We start from the raw sequence: 19900 nt of genomic DNA, 5'->3' as shown, positions 1-19900 counted from the left end.
TGATTTCTAAAGAGCAATTATAAAAGACAAAGGGCAGTGGAATGACATTTTCTGTATGATCAAAGAAAATAACTATTCACCTAGGATTCTCTATGCAGTGAAAATGTATATCAAGAGGACGAGGAAATAAAGACACATATTTTTTTTAAAAAATTTATTCATTTGTAAGAGAGTGAGGGAAGAGGAGAGAAAGAGGGAGCACAAGTGGTGGGGAAGGGTAGACAGAGTGGAAGAAGACTCCAGACTGAGCAGTGAGCCTGAAGTGGGGCTCGATCCCAGGACCCTTGGATCATGATATGAGCCAAAGCCATACATTTAATCAACTGAGCCACCCAGGTGCCCAATAAAGACATTTTTAAATAGAGGTTCTTACCTGGCAGTTCTCACTCATGAAAATTTAAAAGTATGTACATAAACAAACAGAAGAAAAATAATCCCAAATAGAAATTCTGAGATGTAAGAAGAGAAGAAAAAAGTTAAATATATAGTTCAGTTTAAATGAACATTGAGACTACAATACGAAAATTATAAAAATGTCGATTATTTTTTAAAAATACAAGACAAAAAACACAAAGCAACAATACATGTAAATTTGAAGCCAAGTAAATTGAGTTAAATGTATTCAAAATTCCTTGTATTAACATTATCCATGGACTGGAGAAAATCCTCACTAGGATATTAGCATATCAATAGTAGCAATGTATGAATCAAATGAATGAAATCACAACTTAATTCAGTTTTCCTGAGAAATGCAAAGTTGGTTTAAATGCAAAATTGGTTTAACATGGGCACAGAATGTAATTCACCACTGACAAATTATTAAAAATATTATTTCAATATATGCAAAATAAACCTTCATTCATTTAACATTCATCCATGATAAAACTTAGAAAACTAATAGTATAAGGGATCTGTTAATATAATTGTCAAATAAAGACCCTAGGTGACCCCATAACAAATGCTCTTTGGTGTTCTCACCTTTTATAATCCTTTTCCCTTAAGTGTAGCCAAGATCTGTGACTTGACTCTAGCCATTAGAACATGGCAACTGTAAAGGAATCTTGCAGATATAATTAATTGTTAATTTAAAGTTAATCAAAAAGGGATTATTCTATGTAAGCCTGATTGAAGCAGGTGAAATCCTTACAAGACTGAGTCCTCTTTGCAGGGAAATTCTTCTTACTGGCCTCATGAAGTAAAAAGCCATATTGGAGAGGCCTACCTGGCAAAGAAGAAGGAACAGCCTTGCTATAGACTGAATATTTCTGTCCCTCCAGATCCCAAATTAGTGTGTTAAATCTTAGTGTTCAATGTAATTGTATTTGGAGGTGGAGACTTTGGGAAGTGATTACTCATGAAGGTGGAACCCTCATGAATGGGTTTAGTGCCCTCATAAAGGAGTCCTGAGAGAGCTCCCATGGCCCTGTGCAGTACGAAGAAACAGGAGGAAGACCACTATCCATGAACCAGAAAGCAGGCCCTCACTGGACACTGAATCTTCCAGTGACTTGTATTTGGACTTCCCAGACTCCTGAACTGTGAGAAACAATATAATAAGATAGTTTAGCAAGATAGGTGAATCTAAGCTCAATATGCAAAATAATTTTATTTCTATAACCTAGCAACAGGAAATGAAATTGATTTTTTAAAATAATATTTATGGTAGGATCAAAAGTATCAAATAACTGGGAATAAATCTAAAAAATATATGCAAGACCTTTATAGGAAATTTTTTAAACATTGAGAGTAATCAATTAAAATCATGTTTAAAAAACTCAGTATTATGAGAGAGAAAACACAAGCAGGGGGAGCAACAGGCAGAGGGAGAAGCAGGCTCCCCAATGAGCTAGGATCCCAATGCAAGACTCAATCTCAGAACCCTGGGATCATGGCCTATGCCACCCAGGCATCCCTGATCTGAATTTTATCATAAGGAAACATAAAAAAAACTGCACTGAAAGACATTCTACATTACTGGAATTAACTCTTCAAAAGATTAAGTCATGAAAATCCAGGAAAGACTGACTAAGTAACTGTTCAAAACTGAAAGAGACTAAGAGACACAACATCTGAATTTAACACATGGCTCTGAACAGGAACTTTCTTGCTGTACAGACAAGTGACAAAACTTAAAAAGAGCATGAGGACTAAATGATTAAATGATAGAATGTATAGGGTGCTTAGGTGGCTCAGTCGGTTAAGCAACTGCCTTGGGCTCATGTCATGACCCCAGGGTCCTGGAATGGTGTTCTGTATCAGTCTCTGTTTTCAGCAGGAAGCTTGCTTCTCCATCTCTTTCTGCCTGCCACTCTGCCTACTTGTGCTCTCACTGTCTCTCTCTCTGTGTCAAATAAATAAATGAAATCTTAAAAAAAAAGAATATATAGTTGACATGGTTTGAATGGGTGTAGTTATATGCAGATTTTTTCAATAAATACAGGACAGTACTATAAGTGTATTTTCTCTTATGATTTTTTAAAAAGATTTTTATTTATTTATTTGGCATAGAGAGAGAGAGATCAGAAGTAGGCAGAGAGGCAGGCAGAGAGAGAGGAGGAAGCAGGCTCCCTGCTGAGCAGAGAGCCCAATGTGGAGCTGGATCCCAGGACCCTGGAATCATGACCTGAGTCGAAGGCAGAGGCTTTAACCCACTGAGCCACCCAGGAGCCCCCTCTTCCTTATGATTTTAATAAGATTTTCTTTTCTCTAGCTTACTTTATTGTAAAAGTATAGTATGGAACACATATAACACAAAATAAGTTAATTAACTGTTTTTGTACACGTAAGTTTTTCTGGTCAGCAGCAGATTATTAGTACTCAAGTGCTTGGGGAGTCAAAAGTTATTCACATATTTCTGCCTGCAAAGGGTTTGTGCCCTTAACCCCTGCATTATTCAAGGGTCAACTGTATTAGAATTAATTGTCTTATTGTCGAGGTGGTACAGTAGTTATGCAGAATGTACTGACTTGTAGGATATAAATGCTATGGGAATCAGGCATAATTTAACAATTGTCTTGCAAATGGTTCTGGGGTAAAATTTTTTTTTCTTCTAATTTTAAGACTGTTCTGAAAAAGTAAATAAAAAATAAACAGAAAAGGTGAAAAATCTTAGGCAAATCTTATTTCACCATGAGGGAAGAGCTATGAATCAGTATTTATTTATTTATCTATTTTTATTTCCTTTGCCTTTGGAGACATATCTTGAAAGAAGTTGCTGTGGCTGATATCGAAGAGATTACTGCCTATGTTCTCCTCTAGGATTCTGATGGATTCCTGTCTCACGCTGAGGTCTTTTATCCATTTTGAGTTGATCTTTGTGTACGGTGTAAGAGAATGGTCGAGTTTCATTCTTCTACATATAGCTGTCCAGTTTTCCCAGCACTATTTATTGAAGAGACTGTCTTTTTTCCACTGTATATTTTTTCCTGTTTTGTCAAAGATTAATTGACCATAGAGTTGAGGGGCCATATCTGGGCTCTCTACTCTCTTCCACTGGTCTATGTGTCTGTTTTTATGCCAGTACCATGCTGTCTTGGTGATCACAGCTTTGTAATAAAGCTTGAAATCAGGTAAGGTGATGCCGCCAGCTTTATTTTTGTTTTTCAACATTTCCTTAGTGATTCGGGGTCTCTTCTGATTCCATACAAATTTTAGGATTATTTGCTCCAGCTCTTTGAAGAATGCCGGTGGAATTTTGATCGGAATGGCATTAAAAGTATAGATTGCTCTAGGCAGTATAGACATTTTAACAATGTTTATTCTTCCAATACAAGAGCATGGAATGGTCTTCCATCTATTTGTGTCTTCTTCAATTTCTTTCATGAGTGTTCTGTAGTTCCTCAAGTACAGATCCTTTACCTCTTTGGTTAGTTTATTCTCAGGTATCTTATGGTTCTTGGTGCTATAGTAAATGGAATCAATTCTCTAATTTCCCTTTCTGTATTTTCATTGTTAGTGTATAAGAAAGCCACTGATTTCTGCACATTGACTTTGTATCCTGCCACGTTGCTGAATTGCTGTATGAGTTCTAGTAGTTTGGGGGTGGAGTCTTTTGGGTTTTCCATATAAAGAATCATGTCATCTGCGAAGAGAGAGAGTTTGACTTCTTCATTACCAATTTGGATACCTTTTATTTCTCTCTGTTGTCTGATTGCTGTTGCTAGGACTTCTAATACTATGTTGAACAAGAGTGGTGAAAGTGGGCATCCTTGTCTTGTTCCTGATCTCAACAGCAAGGCTGCAAGCTTTTTCCCATTGAGGATGATATTTTCTGTGGGTCTTTCATAGATAGATTTGATGGGAAAGTTGAGTCCTTTAACAAAGATATCAAGATACATCCAGGAAGAATCAAAACAGCCTTCCTCGCACACACTGAGAATTTATAAGAACTCTCCCATCTTCTTCCACCAGTGTTTCTGTGTTTTTTGGTGTTTGTCCTGATAGCATATAAATTTTATACTTGTGGTTCTTTTTGATGAGGTTCTTTCTTTATTTGCATATATATATATATTTTTTTCCTCTTGTCAAATACTTGTATCAGTCTTTTTATCTTTTTTTAAATATTTTATTTATTTATTTGACAGAGAGATATCACAGGTAAGCAGAGAGGCTGGCAGGGAGAGAGAGAGAGAGAGAGAGAGGGAAGCAGGCTCCCTGCTGAGCAGAGGGCCCGATGTGGGACTCGATCCCAGGACCCTGAGATCATGACCTGAGCCAAAGGCAGCGGCTTAACCCACTGAGCCACCCAGGCGCCCTTTTTATCTCTTTTTGTTTGTCTACTTCATAAATCTTACCTTGGGGCCAATCTGGGCTGAACCTTCTTTTTCATCTTCCCTTTCTTTCCTGTCTCTCTCTCTCTCTCTCTCTCTTTTCTTTTTCTTTTTCTTCTTTTCTTTTGTCTCTCGTTTGGGTGGGGAATCCTGATTGCTCAGAAGTGTTCCAGGGTGCACCTTGACTGCACCAGAGTTGATACATCCAGCTACATCTGTTCATTCATCTCCCACCAAAATGACTAGGAGGAGGAATGCCCAACAGAAGAAAAATACAGAGGATGAACCTTCTGCAACAGAGCTAACGGCTCTCAACATAGACAATATGTCAGAAAGAGAATTCAGGCTAACAATTATCCAGGCAATAGCTAGGTTGGAGAAAGCCATAGATGACCAAACAGAATTGATTAGGGCCGAACTGAAAGCGACCAGACAGGATGTTCACAATGTTAGGGCGGAGCTTAAAGCTACCAGGGAGGAGGTTCACAATGCTCTCAATGAGTTCCAATCTAATCTAAACTCTCTCAAAGCTAGGGTAACTGAGACAGAAGATAGAATTAGTGATCTTGAAGACAAACAGATAGAGAGAAAGGATCAGGAGGAAGCCTGGAACAAACAGCTTAGACACCACGAAAACAGAATCAGGGAAATAAATGATGCCATGAAGCATTCCAACGTCAGAATTATTGGAATCCCTGAAGGGGAGGAGGAAGAAAGAAGTCTAGAAGATATAGTGGAACAAGTCCTTCATGAAAATTTTCCCAATCTCGCGAATGGAACCAGCGTTCATGTACTAGAGGCTGAAAGGTCTCCACCCAAGATTATACATTCAAAAAAAAACATCACGACACCTGATAGTCAAATTGAGAAATTATAATTGTAGGTATAATCTCTTTTTTAGAGTTTTTGTTTAAATTCTAGTCAGTTAACATGCAGTGCAATATTGATTTCAGGAGTAGAATTTAGTGATTTACACTTACATAAAACACCCAGTGCTCATCACAACAAGTGCTCTCTTTAATACCCACCATCTGTCTAGCCCATCTCCTATGCACCTCCCTCCAGCACCACTGTGTTTGTTCTCTATAGTTGTCTCTTATGGTTTGAGGTGCATCTGGGTGGCTCAGTCGGTTTAGCAACTGCCTTCATCTCCAGTCATATCTCAGGGTCCTGGGATGGAGCCTCACATTGGGCTCCATGCCCAGCGGGAAGCCTGCTTCTTCTTGTCCCTCTGCCTCCTCCCCCCTGCTCATGCTATATCTTTCTTTCTCAGAGAAAGAAATAAAATCTTTAAAAAAGAGTGAGTCTCTCATGGTTTGGTTCCCTCTCTTCTTTCCCCTTCCATATGTTCATCTGTTTTGTTTCCTAAATTCCACATATGAGTGAAATCATATGGTATTTGTCTTTTTTTGACTGACTTATTTTGCTTAGCAAAATATACTCTAGTTCCATCCACATCTGAGCAAAAGGTAAGATTTTATTCTTTTTAATGGCTGAGTAATATTCCATTGTACATATATACTACATCTTCTCTATCCATTCATCAGTCAATGGACATTAGGGTTCTTTCCATAGTTTGCCTATTGTTGATAAAGCTGCTATAAACATCAGGGGAACTATACCTCTTTGAATCTGTACTTTTGTATCCTTTGGGTAAATAACAAGTAGTATAATTGCTGGATCATAGGGTAGTTCTATTTTTAACTTTCTGAGGAAACTCCATACTGTTTTCCAGAGTAACTGCACCAGTTTTCATTCCCACCAAAAGTGCAAGGGGGTTCCCCTTTCTCCACATCCTTGCCAACACCTATTATTTTGTCTGTTGTTAATTTTAGCCATTCTGGCAGGCAAGAGGTGGTATCTCATTGTGGTTTTGATTTGCATTTCCCTGGTGGTGAATGATGTTGAATATCTTTTCATGTGTCTGTTAGCCATCCAGAAGTTTTTGTAAAAGTGTCTACTCATATCTTCCTCCCATTTCTTAACTGGATTATTTGTTTCCTGGGTGTTGGGTTTGGTATGTTCCTTATAGATTTTGGATACTAACCCTGTATCAGATATGCCATTTGCAAATATCTTCTTTCATTCCATAGGCTGCCTTTTAGCTCCATTGTTTCCTTCACTGTGCACAAGGTTTTTATCTTGATGAAGTCCCAATAGTTCCTTTTTTGTTTTGTTTACCTTGTTTCTGGTGATGTGTCTAGTAAGAAGCTGCTCTGGCCAAGGTCGAAGAGGTTCCTGCCTATGTTCTCCTCCAGGAGTTTGATGGTTTCCTATTTCACATTTCAGTCCTTCAACCATTTTGAATTAACTTTTATGTATGGCATAAGAAAGTGCTCCAGTTTCATTCTTCTGCATGTCGTTATCCAGTTTTTCCAAACCATTTGTTGAATATCCATTGGATATTCTTTTCCGCATTATTGAAGCTTATGACCATGTAGTTGTGGATCCATTTCTGGGTTTTCTCTACTGTTACATTGATCTACATATCTGGTTTTGTGCCAGTAGTATACGGTGTTGATGACTACAGCTCTGTAATATAGCTTGATATCTAGAATCATGATGCCTCGAGGTTTGCTTTTCCTTGTTCAGGAGTGCTTTGACTACTCAAGGTCTTCTGTGGTTTCATATGCATTTGAGGATTGTTTGTTCTAGTTCTGTGAAAAACACTGGTGGTATTTTGATAGGGATTGTGTTAAATGTGTAGATTGCTTTTGGTAGCATAGACATTTTAACAACATTTGTTCCAATCCACAAGCATGGAATGTTTTTCCAATTCTTTTCATCTTCTTCAATTGATTTCATAAGTGTTCTGTAGTTTTCTGAATACAGACCTTTTACCTCTTTGTTTAGGTTTATTCCTAAATATCTAATTATTTTTATGCAATTGCAAGTGGTATCAATTCCTTGATTTCTTTTTCTGCTGCTTCATTATTGTTGTATAGAAATACAACAGATTTCTGTATATTGATTTTATGTCCTGTGGCTTTGCTGGATTCATGTATTAGTTCTAGCAATTTTTTTGGTGGAGTCTTTCAGGTTTTCTACATAGAGTACCATGTCATCTGCAAATAGTGAAAGCTTGATTTTTTTCCTTGACAATTTGGATGCATTTCCTTGACATTTGGATAATTCTTTTTGTTGTCTGATTGCTGAGGCTAAGACTGCCAGTACTATGTTAAATAGTAATGGTGAGAGAGGATATCGATCTTGTTCCTGACCATAGGGGGAAAGCTCTCAGTTTTTCCCAATTCAGGATGATATTAGCTGTGGGTCTGTCTTATATGACCTTTATGATCTGTGGGTCTTTCTTATATGACCTTATATGACCTATGTTGTATGTTCCATCTATCTCTACTTCATTGAGGGTTTTTATCAAGAACAGATGCTGTATTTTGTCAAGTGTTTTTTCTGCCTCCATTTAGAGAATCATATGGTTCTTATCCTTTTATTAATGTGGTGTATCACATTGATCTGTGAATATTGAACCACTCCTGCAACATAGCAATAAAACCCGCTTGATCATGGTGAATACTTCTTTTAGTGTATTATTCAATTTTTTATTTGCTAGTCATGTTCATCAGAGACACTGGCCTGTAATTCTCCTTTTTAGTGGGGTGTTTGTCTGGCTTTCACATTGTACATTTTACAGCTAAATTTTTTTTAAAAGAACAAAAATGTAGTTATTCCCATTGTCTGATTAGTGGTCCCTAAACTTAACCTTTATTTCTTTTTAAAAGCAGATCCTTGGGTGCCTGGGTGACTCAGTCATTGAGCATCTGCCTTCAGCTCAGGTTATGATCCCAGGTTCCTGGGATCAAGTCCCGAATCGGGCTCTCCACTCTGCAGGGAGCCTGCTTCTCCTTCTCTCACTCCCCCTGCTTGTGTTCCCTCTCTCACTGTGTCTCTCTCTGTCAAATAAACATATAAAAAAAAAACCAGAAAACCCTTAGTTAATGAATAAAAAAAACCCATATTCTCAATTAATGAAAAACTAATTATTCTAATAGATTTTTTTAAAGACACAAAGAAAATGTATTTAAAATGCAATTATCCCAATTTAAATTCCTATGGCTAGGTAAGACAGAGGCTGGATATGGCAGAGGTGACAATTACCTAGGAAAATAGAAGAAATAATTGAGAATATAAGGAGAGAGACCAAAACATAACCATGGAAACATGAAAAAGAGGTTAAGTGATATGAAGTTTAGATAAGAAAGTCTGAATATGTTTTGAGACACCAAATCATAGATTCAAAAAGCTAAATGAAATTTATTATGTTGTTAGACAGGATATAGTATGTCATAAGTTTTTGTTGTAGTGTTCAATGATTTATTAGTTGCACATAACACCCAGTGCTCATCCCAACACGTGCCCGCCGTGTTACTCCCTTGTTTATTTCCCAGAGTCCAGAGTCTCTCACGGTTTGTCTCCCTCTCTGATTTTACCCCATTCCATTTTCTCTCCCTTCCTGTGGTCTTCAACTCTATTCTTTATGTTCCACATATGAGTGAAAGCACATGGTAATGTCTTTCTCTGCATGACTGATTTCACTTAGCACAATCCCCTCCAGTTCCATCCATGTCAATGCAAAGGTCGGCATTCATCCTTTCTGATGGCTGAGTAATATTCCATTGTATATATAAACCACATCTTCTTTGTCCATTCATCTATTGAAGGGCATCTTGTTTCCTATTTGGAAACAAGATGCCCTTCACTATTTGGCTATTATGGACATTGCAGCTATGAACATTGGGGTGCTGTGCCCCTTCTTTTACTACATCCTTATCTTTGGGGTAAAGACCTAATAGTGCAATTGTTGGGTCATAGGGTAGCTCTACTTTTAATGTCTTGAGGAACCCCCACACTGTTTTCCAGAGTGGCTGTACAAGCTTGCATTTCCACCAACAACACAAGAGGATTCCCCTTTCTCCACAACCTCACCAAAAGTTGTTTCCTATCTTGTTAATTCTGGCCGTTCTAACCGGTGTAAGTTGGCATCTCATTGTCGTTTTGATTTGAATTTACCTGATGGCTAGTGAAGTTGAATATTTTTTCATGTGTCTGTTAGCCATTTGGCTGTCTTCTTTGCAGAAGTGTCTGTTCATGTCTTCTACCCATTTCTTGACTGGATTGTATTTTGGGTGTTGAATTTGAGAAGTTCTTTATAGATCTAGGATATTAGCCCTTTATCCAAAATGTCATTTGCAAATATCTTCTCCTATTCTGTGGATTTCCTCTTAGTTTTGTTGACTGTTTCCTCTGCTGTGCAAAAACTTATCTTGATGGAAGTCCCAAAAGTTCATTTTGCTTCTGTTTCCCCTACCTTTTGAGAGGCATCTTGAAAGAAGTTGTGCCCAATGTCAAAGAGGTTACTGCCTATGTTCTCCTCTAGGATTTGGATGGATTCCTCTCATGTTGGGGCCTTTCATCCATTTTATCTTTGTGTATGGTGTAATAGAATCGTCTAGTTTCATTCTCCTGCATGTAGTTGTAGAGTTTTCCCAGCACCATTTATTGAAGAAACAATCTTTTTTTCCATTGGATGTTCTTTCTTGCTTTGTAGAGGATCAGTTGACCATAGAGTCCATTTATGGGCTCTCTGTTCTGTTCCATTGATCTGTGTGTCTGTTTTTGTTCCAATACCATACTGTCTTGATGACTATGGCTTTGTAATATAGCTTGAAGTCAGGCATTGTGATGCCTCAGTTGTTTTTTTTTCCTTTGGCTAATTGGGGTGTTTTCTGGTTCCACACAGAGTTTAGAATTATTTGTTTTAGCTCTGTGAAAAATGTCTAGGGTGTTTTGATAGAGATTGTATTGAAAGTGTAAATTGTGCTCTGGGCAGCATAGACATTTTAAGGATGTTTATTCTTCCAATCCATGAGTATGGGATGTGATTTTATCTCCTCAATTTCCTTAATAAGTGTTCTGTAGTTTTTAGAGTACAGATACTTTGTCTCTTTGGTTAGGCTTATTCCTAAGTATATTGTGGTTTTTGGAGCTGTTGTAAATGCAATTCTAAGTATGTAACATTATAAAGATAAAGAATAAGACATCCCAATCTAGACACATAAGAGTATACCTGCAGTAAACAAAAAAATGGGGGGTGTTTTTCCCTCCATGAGTAAAATCTTTAAAGTAAGCAAAAATTGTGGGGAAAAGGAGTAGAATGGGGAACAGATTATGTTCAAGGTAGAAACAGGTAGACACCTGATTTCTGAAGAGCAATTATGAAAGAGAAAGGGCAGTGGAATGAAATTTTCTGTATGATCAAAGAAAATAACTATTCGCCTAGGATTCTCTATGCAGTGAAAATGTATATCAAGAGGACGAGGAAATAAAGACACATATTTTTAAAAAAATTTTTTATTCATTTGTAAGGGAGTGAGGGAAGCGGAGAGAAATAGGGAGCACAAGTGGTGGGGAGAGGTAGTCGGAATGGATGAAAACTCCAGACTGAGCAGCGAGCCTGAAGTGGGGCTCGATCCCAGGACCCTGGAATCATGACCTGAGCCAAAGCCAGATATATAATCAACTGAGCCATCCAGGTGCCCAATAAAGACATTTTTAAATAGAGGTTCATTACCTGGCAGTTCTCACTCATTAAAATTTTAAAGTATGTACATAAACAAACAGAAGAAAAATAATCCCAAATAGAAATTCTGAGATGTAAGAAGAGAGGAAAAAAGTTAAATATATAGTTAAATTTAAATGAACATTGAGACTATCATATGAAAGTTATAAAAATGCTGATTATTTTTTAAAATACAAGACAGAAAACACAAAGCAACAATATGCATAAGCTTGAAGCCAAGTAAATTGAGTTAACCATATACAAAATTCCTTGTATTAACATTATCCATGGGCAGGAGAAAATCCTCACTAAGATATTAGCATATCAATAGTAGCAATGTATGAATCAAATGAATGAAAGCACAACTTAATTCAGTTTTCCTGAGAAATGCAAGGTTGGTTTAACATGAGCACATCATGTAATTCACCACACTGACAAATTATTTAAAAAACTATCTCAATACGGGGGGGAGGAGTCAAGATGGCGGAAAAGTATCAGGCTGAGACTATTTCAGCTAGCAGGAGATCAGCTAGATAGCATATCTAAAGATTGCAAACACCTACAAATCCAGTGGCAGATGGAAGAGAAGTAGAACAGCAATTCTAGAAACAGAAAAACAACCACTTCCTGAAAGGTAGCACTGGCGGAGAAGTGTATCCAAAGCCATGGGAAGATAGACCCCCGGGGGGGGAGGGGCCGGTTCCCGGCAAGTGGCGGAGCAATGGAGCACAAAATCAGGACTTTTAAAAGTCTGTTCCGCTGAGGGACATTGCTCCAGAGGCTAAACCGGGGTGCGGCCCACATGGGGTCAGCGTGGCCTCAGGTCTCGCAGGGTCACAGAAGGACCGGGGGTATCTGAGTGTCGCGGAGCTTACAGGTATTAGAACAGGGAAGCCGTCTACAGAGACAGAGTTGACAGTGAGCTCACAGTCCGGGTTACCTTGAACCGGTCGCAGGCTCGGTGAGCGCCGCCGGAGGTCAGTCAGACGGGAGTTACTGGGCACTGTTCTCTGAGGGCACACTGAGGAGTGGGGCCCCGGGTTCTCGGCTTCTTTGGGCTGGAGACCAGGAGGCCGCCATTTGTATTCCCATCCTCTGGAACTCTACGGAAAGCGCTTAGGGAAAAAAAGCTCTTAAAAGCAAACCCAAGCAGATTACTCAGCCCAGTCCCTGGTAAGGGCAGTGCAATTCCACCTGGGGCAAAGACACATGAAAATCACTACAACAGGCCCCTCCCACAAAAGATCAACAAGAAATCCAGCCAAGACCAAGTTCACCTACCAAGGAGTGCATTTTCAATACCAAGCAGAGGAGCAGAATTCCAGAGGAGTTAAAAGCAAAGCACAGAACTCACGGCTTTCTCTCTATGATTCTTTAGTCTTGCAGTTAATTTAATTTTTTTTCTTTTTTATTTTTTTCTCTTCTTCTGCTAAAATTTTTTTAACTTTTGCCCTTTTCTTTTTTAACGTTTTTAACTAGTTTATCTAATATATATATATATATATATATATATATATATATATATATTTCTTTTTTATATTCGTTTTCTTTTTTAAATTCTTTTCTTTTTTTTTTCTTTCTTTCTTTCTGAACCTCTTTTTATCCCCTTTCTCCCCCCTCACGATTTGGGATCTCTTCTGATTTGGTTAAAGCATATTTTCCTGGGGTTGTTGCCACCCTTTTAGTATTTTACTAGCTCCTTCATATACTCTTATCTGGACAAAATGACAAGGCGGAAAAATTCACCACAAAAAAAGAACAAGAGGCAGTACCAAAGGCTAGGAACCTAATCAATACAGACATTGGCAATATGTCAGATCTAGAGTTCAGAATGAAAATTCTCAAGGTTCTAACCGGGCTCAAAAAAGGCATGGAAGATATTAGAGAAACCCTCTTGGGAGATATAAAAGCCCTTCCTGGAGAAATATAAGAACTAAAATCTAACCAAGTTGGAATCAAAAAAGGTATTAATGAGGTGCAATAAATAATGGAGGCTCTCACTGCTAGGACAAATGAGGCAGAAGAAAGAATTAGTGATATAGAAGACCAAATGACAGAGAATAAAGAAGCTGAGCAAAAGAGGGACAAACAGCTACTGGACCATGAGGGGAGAATTCGAGAGATAAGTGACACCATAAGATGAAACAACATTAGAATAATTGGAATTCCAGAAGAAGAAAGAGAGAGGGGAGCAGAAGGTATATTGGAGAGAATTGTTGGGGAGAATTTCCCCAATATGGCAAAGGGAACAAGCATCAAAACTAAGAAGGTGCAGAGAATGCCCCTCAAAATCAATAATAGGCCCACACCCCATCACCTAATAGTAAAATTTACAAGTTTTAGTGACAAAGAAAAAGTCCTGAAAGCCGCCCGGGAAAAGAAGTCTGTAACATACAATGGTAAAAATATTAGATTGGCAGCTGACTTATCCACAGAGACCTGGCAGGCCAGAAAGAGCTGGCATGATATATTCAGAGCACTAAATGAGAAAAACATGCAACCAAGAATACTATACCCAGCTAGGCTATCATTGAAAATAGAAGAAGAAATTAAAAGCTGCAGGACAAACAAAAACTGAAAGAATTTGCAAACACCAAACAGCTTGATAGGAAATATTGAAAGGGGTCCTCCAAGCAAAGAGAGAGTTTACAAGTGGTAGATCAGAAAGGAAAAGAGACAATATACAGTAACAGTCACCTTACAGGCAATACAATGGCACTAAATTCATATATCTCAATGGCTAAATGTCCCAATAAAAAGACACAGGGTATCAGAATGGATAAAAAACAAAACCCATCTATATGTTGCATACAAGAAACTCATTTTAAGCACGAAGACACCTCCAGATTTAAAGTGAGGGGGTGGAAAACAATTTACCATGCTAATGGACATCATAAGAAAGCAGGAGTGGCAATCCTTATATCAGATCAATTAGATTTTAAGCCAAAGACTATAATAAGAGATGAGGAAGGACACTATATCATACTCAAAGTGTCTGTCCGACAAGAAGATCTAATAATTTTAAATGTCTATGCCCCCAACGTGGAAGCAGCCAACTATATAAAACAATTAATAACAAAAGCAAAGAAACACATCAACAATAATACAATAATAGTAGAGGACTTTAACCCTCCCCTCACTGAAATGGACAGATCATCCAAGCAAAAGATAAACAAGGAAATAAAGGCCTTAAATGACACACTGGACCAGATGGACATCACATATATATTCAGAACATTTCATCCCAAAGCAACAGAATACACGTTCTTCTCTAGTGCACATGGAACATTCTCCAGAATAGATCACAACCTCGGTCCTAAATCAGGACTCAACCAGTATCAAAAGATTGGGATCATTCCCTGCATATTTTCAGACCACAATGCTCAGAAGCTATTACTCAACCACAAGAATAAGTTTAGAAAGAACCCAAATACATGGAAACTAAACAGCATCCTTCTAAAAAATGAATGGTTCAACCAGGAAATTAAAAAAGAATTGAAAAAATATGGAAACAAATGATAATGAAAATACAACGGTTCAAAATCTGTGGGACACAACAAAGGCAATCCTGAGAGGAAAATATATAGCGATACAAGCCTTTCTCAAGAAACAAGAAAGGTCTCAGGTACACAACCTAACCCTACACCTAAAGGAGCTGGAGAAAGAACAAGAAAGAAACCCTAAACCCAGCAGGAGAAGAGAAATTTTAAAGATCAGAGCAGAAATCAATGAAATAGAAACCAAAAAAACAATAGAACAAATCAACGAAACTAGGAGCTGATTCTTTCAAAGAATTAATAAAATTGATAAACCCCTGGCCAGACTTATCAAAAAGAAAAGAGAAAGGACCCAAATAAATAAAATCATGAACGAAAGAGGAGAGATCACAACTAACACTAAAGAAATACAAACAATTATAAGAACATACTATGAGCAACTCTATGCCAACAAATTTGACAATCTGGAAGAAATGGATGCATTCCTAGAAACATATAAACTACCACAATTGAACCAGGAAGAAATAGAAAGCCTGAACAGACACATAACCAGTAAGGAGATTGAAACAGTCAATAAAAATCTCCAAACAAACAAAAGCCCAGGGCCAGACGGCTTCCCAGGGGAATTCTACCAAACATTTGAAGAAGAATTAATTCTTATTCTCCTGAAACTGTTCCAAAAAATAGAAATGGAAGGAAAACTTCCAAACTCATTTTATGAGACCAGCATCACCTTGATCCCAAAACCAGACAAGGATCCCATCAAAAAAGAGAATTACAGACCAATATCCTTGATGAACACAGATGCGAAAATTCTCACCAAAATACTAGCCAATAGGATCCAGCAGTACATTAAAAGGATTATTCACCACGACCAAGTGGGATTTATTCCAGGGCTGCAAGGTTGGTTCAACATCCGCAAATCAATCAATGTGATACAACACATCAATAAAAGAAAGAACAAGAACCATATGATACTCTCAATAGATGCTGAAAAAGCATTTGACAAAGTACAGCATCCCTTCCTGATCAAAACTCTTCAAAGTGTAGGGATAGAGGGCTCATACCTCAATATTATCAAAGCCATTTATGAAAAACCCACAGCAAATATCATTCTCAATGGAGAAAAACTGAAAGTTTTTCCGCTAAGGTTAGGAACACGGCAGGGATGTCTATTACCACCACTGCTATTCAACATAGTACTAGAAGTCCTAGCCTCAGGAATCAGACAACAAAAGGAAATTAAAGGCATCCAAATCGGCAAAGAAGAAGGCAAACTATTACTCTTTGCAGATGATATGATACTATATGTGGAAAACCCAAAAGACTCCACTCCAAAATAGCTAGAACTTGTACAGGAATTCATTAAAGTGTCAAGATATAAAATCAATGCACAGAAATCAGTTGCATTTCTCTACACCAACAACAAGACAGAAGAAAGAGAAATTAAGGAGTCAATCCCATTTACAATTGTACCCAAAACCATAAGATACCTAGGAATAAACCTAACCAAAGAGGCTAAGAATCTATACTCCGAAAACTATAAAGTACTCATGAAAGAAATTGAGGAAGACACAAAGAAATGGAAAAATGTTCTATGCTCCTGGATTGGAAGAATAAATATTGTGAAAATGTCTATGCTACCTAAAGCAATCTACACATTTAATGCAATTCCTATCAAAGTACCATCCATCTTTTTCAAAGAAATGGAACAAATAATCCTAAAATTTATATGGAACCAGAAAAGACCTCAAATAGCCAAAGGGATATTGAAAAAGAAAGCCAAAGTTGGTGGCATCACAATTCCAGACTTCGAGCTCTATTACAAAGCTGTCATCATCAAGACAGCATGGTACGGGCACAAAAGCAGACACACAGATCAATGGAACAGAATAGAGAGCCCAGAAATAGACCCTCAACTCTATGGTCAACTAATCTTCGACAAAGCAGGAAAGAATGTCCAATGGAAAAAAGACAGCCTCTTCAATAAATGGTGTTGGGAAAATTGGACAGCCACATGCAGAAAAATGAAATTGGACCATTTCCTTACACCACACACGAAAATAGACTCAAAATGGATGAAGGAACTCAATGTGAGAAAGGAATCCATCCAAATCCCTGAGGAGAACACAGGCAGCAACCTCTTTGACCTCAGCCGCAGCAACATCTTCGTAGGAACATCGCCAAAGGCAAGGGAAACAAGGGCAAAAATGAACTATTGGGATTTCATCAAGATCAAAAGCTTTTGCACAGCAAAGGAAACAGTTAACAAAACCAAAAGACAACTGACAGAATGGGAGAAGATATTTGCAAACGACATATCAGATAAAGAACTAGTGTCCAAAATCTATAAAGATCTTAGCAAACTCAACACCCAAAGAACAAATAATCCAATCAAGAAATGGGCAGAGGACATGAACAGACATTTCTGCAAAGAAGACATCCTGATGGCCAACAGACACATGAAAAAGTGCTCCATATCACTTGGCATCAGGGAAATACAAATCAAAACCACAATGAGATATCACCTCACACCAGTCAGAATGGCTAAAATCAACAAGTCAGGAAATGACAGATGCTGGCGAGGATGCGGAGAAAGGGGAACCTTCCTACACTGTTGTTGGGAATGCAAGCTGGTGCAGCCACTCTGGAAAAAAACATGGAGGTTCCTCAAAATGTTGAAAATAGAACTGCCCTATGACCCAGCAATTGCACTACTGGGTATTTACCCTAAAGATACAAACATAGTGATCCAAAGGGGCACGTGCACCCGAATGTTTATAACAGCAATGTCCACAATAGCTAAACTATGGAAAGAACCTAGATGTCCATCAACAGATGAATGGATCAAGAAGATGTGGTATATATACACAATGGAATACTATGCAGCCATCAAAAAAATGAAATATTGTCATTTGCGACGACGTGGATGGAACTAGAGTGTATCATGCTTAGAGAAATAAGTCCAGCAGAGAAAGACAACTGTCATATGATCTCCCTGATATGAGTAAGTGGTGATGCAACATGGGGGCTTAAGGGGGTAGGAGAAGAATAAATGAAACAAGATGGAATTGGGAGGGAGACAAACCATAAGTGACTCTTAATCTCACAAAACAAACTGAGGGTTGCTGGGGGGAGAAATGGGGGGAGGGGGGTTGGGAGAAGGGGGGTGGGGTTATGGACATTGGGGAGGGTATGTGCTTTGTTGAGTGCTGTGAAGTGTGTAAACCTGGTGATTGACAGACCTGTACCCCTGGGGATAAAAATATATTATATGTTAATAAAAAATTAAAAATTAAAAAAAATTTAAAAAATATCAATACATGCAAAATAAACCTTCATTTATTGAACATTCATCCATGACAAAACTTAGAAAACTAGTAGTATAAGGGTCTGTTAATATAATTGTCAAATAAAGACCCTAGGTGACCCCATAATAAATGATCTTTGGTGTTTTCACCTTTTATAATCCTTTTCCCTTAAGTGTAGCCAAGATCTGTGACTTGACTCTAGCCATTAGAACATGGCAACTGTAAAGGAATCTTGCAGATATAATTAATTGTTAGTTTTGAGTTAATCAAAAAGGGATTATTCTATGTAAGCCTGATTGAAGCAGGTGAAATCCTTACAAGACGACTGAGCCCTCTCTGCAGGGAAATTCTTCTTACTGGGCTCATGAAGTAAAAAGCCATATTGGAGAGGCCTGCTTGGAAAAGAAGAAGGAAGAGCCTTGCTATAGAATGAATATTTCTGTTCTTCCAGCTCCCAAATTAGTGTGTTAAATCGTAGTGTTTAATGTAATTGTATTTGGAGGTGGAGACTTTGGGAAGTGATTATTCATGAAGGAGGAACCCTCATGAATGGGATTAGTGCCTTCATAATGGAGTCCTGAGAAAGCTCCCATGGCTCTGTGCAGTATGAAGAAACAGGAGGAAGACCACCACCCATGAACCAGGAAGCAGGCCTTCACTGGACACTGAATCTGCCAGTGCCTTGAATATGGACTTCCCAGCCTCCTGAACTGTGAGAAACAATATAATAAGATAGTTTAGCAAGATAGGTGAATCTAAGCTCAATATGCAAAATAATTTTATTTCTATAACCTAGCAACAGGAAATGAAATTGATTTTTTAAAATAATATTTATGGTAGGATCAAAAGTATCAAATAACTGGGAATAAATCTAAAAAATATATGCAAGACCTTTATAGGAAATTTTTTAAACATTGAGAGTAATCAATTAAAATCATGTTTAAAAAACTCAGTATTATGAGAGAGAAAACACAAGCAGGGGGAGCAACAGGCAGAGGGAGAAGCAGGCTCCCCAGTGAGATAGGAGCCCAATGCAAGACTCAATCCCAGAACCCTGGAATCATGGCCTGAGCCACCCAGGCATCCCTGATCTGAATTTTATCATAAGGAAACATAAGAAAAACCTACACTGAAAGACATTCTACATTACTCGAATTAACTCTTCAAAAAATTAAAAGTCATGAAAATTCGGGAAAGACTAAGGAACTGTTCAATACTGAAAGAGACTAAGAGACACAACATCGGAATTAAATACATGGCTCTGAACAGGAACTTTCTTGCTATAAAGGATATTACAGACAAGTGACAAAACTTAAAAAGAGCATGAGGACTAAATGATTAAATGATAGAATGTATAGGGTGCTTAGGTGGCTCAGTAGGTTAAGCAACTGCCTTGGGCTCACGTCATGATCCCAGGGTCCTGGGATGGTGTTCTGTATCAGTCTCCCTGTTTTCAGCAGGGAGCTTGCTTCTCCATTTCCCTTTGCCTGCCACTCTGCCTACTTGTGCTCTCACTGTCCCTCTCTGTCAAAAAAAATAAATGAAATCATTAAAAAAAAAGAATGTATAGTTGACATGGTTTGAATGGGTGCAGTTATATGCCGATTTTTTCAATAAACACATGACAGTACTGTAAGTGTATTTTCTCTTATGATTTTGAAAATATTTTTATTTATTTATTTATTTATTTATTTGACAGAGAGAGAGATCACAAGTAGGCAGAGAGGAAGTCAGAGAGAGAGAGGA

Source organism: Neovison vison, chromosome 12 (assembly GCF_020171115.1).
Source record: "Neovison vison isolate M4711 chromosome 12, ASM_NN_V1, whole genome shotgun sequence".
NCBI lineage: Eukaryota > Metazoa > Chordata > Mammalia > Carnivora > Mustelidae > Neogale > Neogale vison.
This window is presented reverse-complemented; position numbering follows the sequence as displayed.